We start from the raw sequence: 7,098 nt of genomic DNA on the forward strand, positions 1-7,098 counted from the left end.
AGCCTGTGCTCCGCAACGGGAGAGGCCACAACAGTGAGAGACCCGCGTACCGCAAAGGAAGAAAAAAAGAAAAAGAAAGGAGGGTCACCTGTGACTCCTGTGTATGATAACTTCAAACATGATCTTGATGGACATTTCCTCTCATTTCCTTAGACTCACACTCAGGAAGAACTCGAATTGTCGTGTCAAAAAGGCGAAGAGAAACAAGGGTCTCCCATCCCAGAAGGATGCTCTTGGGATTCCAAAAGGAAGGACACAGTGGGGCAGGAGAAAGAGTTTATGCCTTGGAAAGAGGGGAAAGGAAGAGGCTGTCACCTCGGGGTGTGGCCGGGAGCGTGGCAGTAGGGATGCTCTGGAAGGTGGGTGCAAAGTGAAGTGGGAATCCGTAGGACAAATGGCTGCCGGCACACCCCGCCCCGTGGAAGCCACGCCCATGGGATTGCAGGTGGCCAGGAGCTGCTCCTTCTGTCCTCACCGGCTCAGGAGCCTCATGGACCCCTGCCTGCCCTCTGCTGTGGACAGGATGCCCGCCTCTCCAAACACCTGCTGAGCCCCAGAACTGCCCCATATTTCCTTTCTTAAATGGCCCAAATCATATAATTTCCCCCCAAAGTAGGTCCTTGCTACTCAGTAATGCCGTTGGGGACAAATCAAGCCCCTCGATGTGGGTGAGACTGAGCGGCCAAATACATCCTCCCTTTACAAATTTCTGCTCCTTTCAATCAAATTTATAGACACGTACTTAGTCCACATCTTTTCAGAAACATCTGCATAAAGTGAGGGGCAGTGGGATTCAGCCCTGGTCTTCTTACCTAGGGATTCTCTCTCACCTCGTGCTAAGTGGCCGATGGTGTGAGTGGATATGGACGCTGCACAAAACTGACGGGAGGCTGGGGCATATAGATATGATCGGATGTCAAAGGATGTGAACATCGACCCAAACCTCCCCCTTGATTTCTTGAACAAGCTGGTCCGTCTCCTTTTCACTCACTCATAGAATGAAATGTGCCCAGGGTACCAGTCTAGACTCTGGGTTGTGTGATGCAACCAATGCAGATATATCCAGGACAACATCTCTACCCCCAGGAGCACGAATAACTTTACAACCAACATTCACTACAGTTAATTGATCATTATTTACTGTAACGTAATGCTTTAATGTAAAAAAAATTTTACACTGAGAAGTGTAAAACTCCAGCAGCCCTTCCCAACAGGATTATTTCATGCTGTGACTAAGACAGATAGTCTTAAACAGTCTTGGGTTTTCATTGAGTTTTTTCAGCATCACGTTAAAAAAATGGTGACTTAAGTTTATGTAAACACCTCAGCTGCAGCGGGGAAGTCTGTTACTCAGGACTTAAGCAACAAATTCCATCCTCAGAAAAGGAGTATAGTGGAACGGTATTCCGGGTGGCAAGAACCCACAGAGGTGAGGTCAGCGGATATGAGATTAGGATTCCTTGCAAGTAACAGGGATGAGAAGGAATACATGGACGAAAAGACAAATTCAGAGAGAATTCACGTCCCAGTGAGGCTCAGTGGTCATCTCCAGCCCAACCTTACTTTATAGTCTGGAAACGGAGACACTGAACACAGTGACTGATTACAGTACAGCCAGCTCAGCGTCTGTGGTGATAAAGCAGAAGTGACCAAGAGAGAATCTGCTTCGATGAACTTTTAAATTTCCTTTGAATTACTGCAGTAATGCTCGCCTATTGCATTAAATTTGGAAAACATGGAAAGTGCACAAAGGAAAATAAAAAGTCTGTGATCCCATTCTGAAGAGATGATCACCATGAACCCCTTTTAGATGGCCTGATGCATGGGATTTGGGTCTCCAGGAAAATACGGATTTGATGATAAGACTATGAAACCCTCCCAAACGTCTCATTGCTGGGAATCGGGGGACGGCGTCGTTTTGGTGGCTCAGTCATTCGTGTCCCTCACTCACTTTATTTATTCAGCAGATATTTAGTGAGCATTTATCACATGCCAGGCACTGTGTTAGGCACTGGGTGTACCAGTATGTACCAGTATGTACCAGTATGAAGGAGACGGTCATTGTCCCTGTCCTCGTGGGGATGACATTCCAGCCAGGAAAACATAATTAACGCTTAGTTACAATCATGAACGGTGAGGACACCGTGAGATGGTACAACGGGTTGCCCGACACCAGACTTGCTTTGTCTGGTTGAAGCTAGAATCAACCTTGCTACTCAGAGCGGTCTCTGCAGAAAATGAGCTCCGGGGCCTCCTGGGAACTTGTCAGAAATGCAGACTCTCAGGCCCCACCCACTGAATCAGGATCTGCTTTTTCACAAGCTCCCAGGGGATTCGCAGGCCTATTAGGGCTTGAGAATCACTGTTCTAAAGGATGTGGGACTCCTCAGTCCAGGGGGGCATGGGGGCAGGTAAGGCCCACCAGGCCCGCGAGCCTGACACCCCCTGTCCGCAGCGGAGGAAGCCAGTGCGGCTGGACCACAGCCGGAGGAGGCTGTGGGGCCAGCCGGGAGGCCTCGGTCGCGGCCAGCCGTGGGTCCAGGAGCACTTCAGCCCCTTTCGGAGCCCCAGTTTCCTCACTTGCAGGGGCAGCTCTCCTCCCTACCCCTGAGGGCTGACATGAGCGTCAGACCAGTCACTGTGCCGAAAGCATTCACAGCGCTGAGGCCTCACCACTGCTTTTCATTTGATGAGGGAGGAAGGAGAGCTATGTTTGCAGGGCCTTCACTGCCCCGCCTCCCGTGGGCGGAACTCAAAGTGAATTATTCCTCAGCCATTAAAAGGAACGAACTGATGCCTTTTGTAGCGACATGGATGGACCTAGAGATTGTCCTACTGAGTGGTGTAAGTCAGACAGAGAAAGACAAATGTATGATATTGCTTATATGTGGAATCTTAAAAAATGGTACAAATGAACTTATTTGCAAAAGAGAAACAGAGTCACAGATGTAGAAGACAAACTTATGGTTACGGTGCCGGGGGAGATAAACTGGGAGACTGGGGTTGACATATACACACTGCTATATATGAAACAGATAACTAATAAGGACCTATTGAAGAGCACAGGAAACTCTACCCAACACCGTGTAATGACCTATATGGGAAAAGAATCTAAACAAGAGTGGATGTGTGTATATGTATAACTGAGTGACTTTGCTGTACGGCAGAAACGAACACAACACTGTAAATCAACTATATTCCAATAAAACTTTTTTAAAAATCACGGTGCCCCGGTAACTAGTTTACCCAACTCATCACAAGCACAGGCAGTGATGCAAAAGACACTCTAGCTCCAACTTTGCATATGGCGGCGGTAGCATGGGGGTGGGGTGGTTACGAATTGTGGAACAGGGGTGGTTAGGGCCCCGCTGCGGCCAGGAACGCCTCCCCAGCCCCGTCTAACCTCCTGGCTTCAGCCCCCAGCTCCCTACCATGTTTTCTGATGCAGAACGAGGGGGACACGGAGGGTGACCTGGAGTGACCACCAACCTTTGCTCTTTCTTTTCTTAACTGTGAGTGTTAGGGAGCAAGGACAGAACTTACAAAACAACCTAAGCCCAAACAAAACAGCCACAGGAGAAAAGTAAACAGAAAAATGATCATCCCTTCCAAGTAAAGGCCTTGAATTTCATGAAGTCTTTCTTTTATTCCCATTTGTTACTCTCAAGAATCCGATTAAAGTATCTGGTTTCCCAAGCGCTTGCCTACAACCAGGGCTCCTCCTCGGACACACCTTTGTAATTCTACCCACCTTGGCAGACAGGCAGGTGACCCAGAGAGCTTTGTTCCCCGGTTTCACATTGTATTATGTAGCCTCAGGCACCAGGCTACCCAGTCAGCCCGATTTACCACCTGAAACCACTCGTCTTTTCTGTGTCCCTGACGTTTACGCAACACAGGTTCTCAGAGGTGTACCAGCACACTGCCTGCCCTCTATCATTTTACTTGTCCTCACAGCAGACATGGAATTCTTATATTTTTTGTGTTCCATTCCTGATACATGGAGAGGCAAATCCAGGCAAAGAGAGTTCAGGTGCGCCGTGTGAGATGATACACTGGACTTGGTGGCTGGGCTGGACTAGAAGTTCTAGTACTTACGTCAGAGATTCTCTCATCATCGTCATCATCTAATATTTAAGTAACAGAAAAAGCCTGAGAGGAAAAGCTCACTAGGACCTAATCCCACTTCCCAGAGTCAAGCACTGGGCACACTCTGGCTCTTTACTTCCAAACTCCCACAGTGCCGAGATACCCCTTTAAAACGTTACACAAGTAATACGTGCATCCATTTGATTCGGAAATGTACACAAGGACACTACAGATACAGCAAAAGTCCCTGCTGACGTCTTCCCATCTTGACTTTGTTCACTACCCCATAGGCACCTTGATGGATTTGGAAGGTACCTTTCCATTTAGTATTGTTTTGTCATATACGTCCATATAACTGTGCTGTACCCATAGTCATTTTCATTGACAGTTTTTTCCCACTGACATTTTGTTTTTGAGATCTATCCACACTTTTAGGACTGATTCATCTTCTGTGGCTGTAGAGTATTCTATCACACGTATGTGCCACTAATTTATTCATTCCACTTTTTAAAAGTATTTTTTAATTGAAGTATAGTTGATTTACAATGTTAATTTCTGCAGTACAGCAAAGTGACTCAGTTATACACACACATATACATTCTTTTTTCTATTCTTTTCCATTATGGTTTATCCCAGGATATTGAAGATAGTTCCCCGTGCTACACACTAGGACCTTGTTGTTCATCCAGTCTATATTCCATTCCACTTTTGATGACCACTGAAGTCCTTTCCACTTTCTCACCGTGGCAAACACTGCGCATTTCTCTAAGTGCCTGTGTGGAAATGTTTCTCGGGACTTAACTCCTACAAGAGGAATTGTTGGGTCACAAGACGAATTGCTGTGCACTTTCAGTTTCAACAACAACGGCCAAATTGCCTTCCAAAGAGCTTTTTCCAACCCGGACGCCCCGAATCAGCGCGCGAGGGTACGTGTCTCTCCATAAGCCGGCAAAAATTCCTGTTCGTGTCAGACTTCCCCGAGTATAATTTTCCAAAGTTAAATATGACTCTCACATCTTTCTACAAATATGGCATGCACATGGGCCAAAAGTTTACTCACCTCATTAACTAATGAGGACGTTTGTAAGATGAAAAAGCTGATTCAAAGACCATTTGGGGAAATGGGTTTACAGAGTCCTTAACCTATATTAAAATAAGATTGCTAGGCTAGATATAAACATGGTTAATGTCCTACAGGGAAATAATTATAACCTTTGAAGTTACCTTTTCTTTGGGGCAAAGATTATTTGCATCTCTACCAGGCACAAATCTACAAGTTGGTACATAACCTTATAGAGACTCAGCTTTTCATTAATAGTAAACAGCAACATCAAACAACAGAAACTTCTCCTAGAAAAGTAAGTAATCCTTGAGCTTTTAAACAACGTTTCAAAACGAGGTTGAAAGGAGCGCCATCCTTTTGGTCTTATTTTCAGATTTTGGATAATTTCTCTTAATAGATTTTTAAAAATCTGTATCAGTGCAATGGATTAAAAAGTGGCAGTTCATTGTGTTTTGCTCGGAATGTCTGTAATGATTAGTGATTTTGGGCCGTTGTTATTTTTACTCTCTAGTTCCAGGTCTCTTTAACAAACAAATATTGCGGACAGGAAATAGCTTCCTTCTCTTTAGTGACCAGAGTGCCTGGCACAACTGAAGAGCAGCCTCACGAAGTTAGGTCTCCTAGGCAACAGGGAAAAGGAGACCTGATTGCTCCTAGGATAGATTTTTTGGATGCATAAAAACACCTTCACTGTGGTCGGAGGGGTTCTGCTCAGCCCAGCGGCAGTGGGAGAGGGGGTGTGTACCCAGGGAGGATACGATGGGGGGAGACCTCAGTGGGGCTTCGTGGGGGACGGCAGAACGCAGCTCTGCCCGCTTCCTCAGCCTCTACCCTCAGGTCCCTCCTGCGGACTAGGTGGTGAGTCCATCAGTTACCAGCATTTACTGACTGTCGCCAGGTTGGGGAGTCTCCAGGTTGTGGAAAACACCTTCTCTTCCCAGTTCACAAGGCAAACGGGAGGTAAAGATAAACTTGGATGAACTTGGAAGGTCTGATATGGGCAAGTCACTGGAGCAGTCTGAGTAAAGCCTGGAGGCGGTGATGCGTGTGCGTGTGCGTGTGCGTGTGCGCGCGTGTAGCAGTGAGACACACCTCTCGGGCTGGATCGAGTCACGTGACCGACAACCTGCCCTCAAGCCGGACCGAGTCACGTGACCGACGACCCCCGGGTCTGGATCGAGTCACGTGACCGACAACCTGCCCTCGGTCCCCATCGTTTCTGCGCCCTAGCTGGGCTTTCGATACTTTCCAGGAGCGCAGAGCGCTTACGGGCCTCGCCCTGGCTCTGCCTCCCCAGCCTGGGGCGATGTGAGGTCACCCGAGACCCTCTAGAAACAACTTCCAATACTTGAACTAACCGGATTCCTTAACTATCGCTCGAAATTACCTCCCAATTAGGAGCAGCCTGAGGGGCAGGCGGCCGTGAATCCCGGTTCTCCACGGGGGCAGCTTCCCCGGGTCCACTTCGAAATCTCTCCGGCTCACCAAGGGCCCCAGCTCACGCGGGGACGCTCTTTCCGAGGGGACCCTTTCCCACCGCCGGCCCGTCCCACTTCTTAGCAGGGCGTCCACTCTCCTTTTGGGGGGACCCTGTGGCTGGCTGGCCCGGGCCTGCCGCGTCGTCTGTCCCACCGTGTCCCCATCTCTCCCCAGCCGCGTCCGCGCCGTGGCCGGGCGGTGGCGCGACTGGAATGCGCGGGGGACGCGGGGCGGGCGGCTTCGGCCTCCGGCCCGGCCCAGGGTAGATGGGCGGGCGGCGCGCGGACGAGAACCTGGCCGACAGCACCGGCGCCGGGTCCCCGGAGCGGGTGCGCCCCGCCCTCGCCCCCCTCCCGGCACACGTGCAGCTTCCACCCCCGCGGGTCGGGTGGGGCGCGCAGACCCCCGACCCGACAGTCTCCGAGGATCGAGAAACGGAAAGAGAGAAGTCTCCCCGGGAGCCCGCC

The sequence above is a fragment of the Leucopleurus acutus genome (assembly GCF_964270905.1).
Source record: "Leucopleurus acutus genome assembly, chromosome: 10".
NCBI lineage: Eukaryota > Metazoa > Chordata > Mammalia > Artiodactyla > Delphinidae > Leucopleurus > Leucopleurus acutus.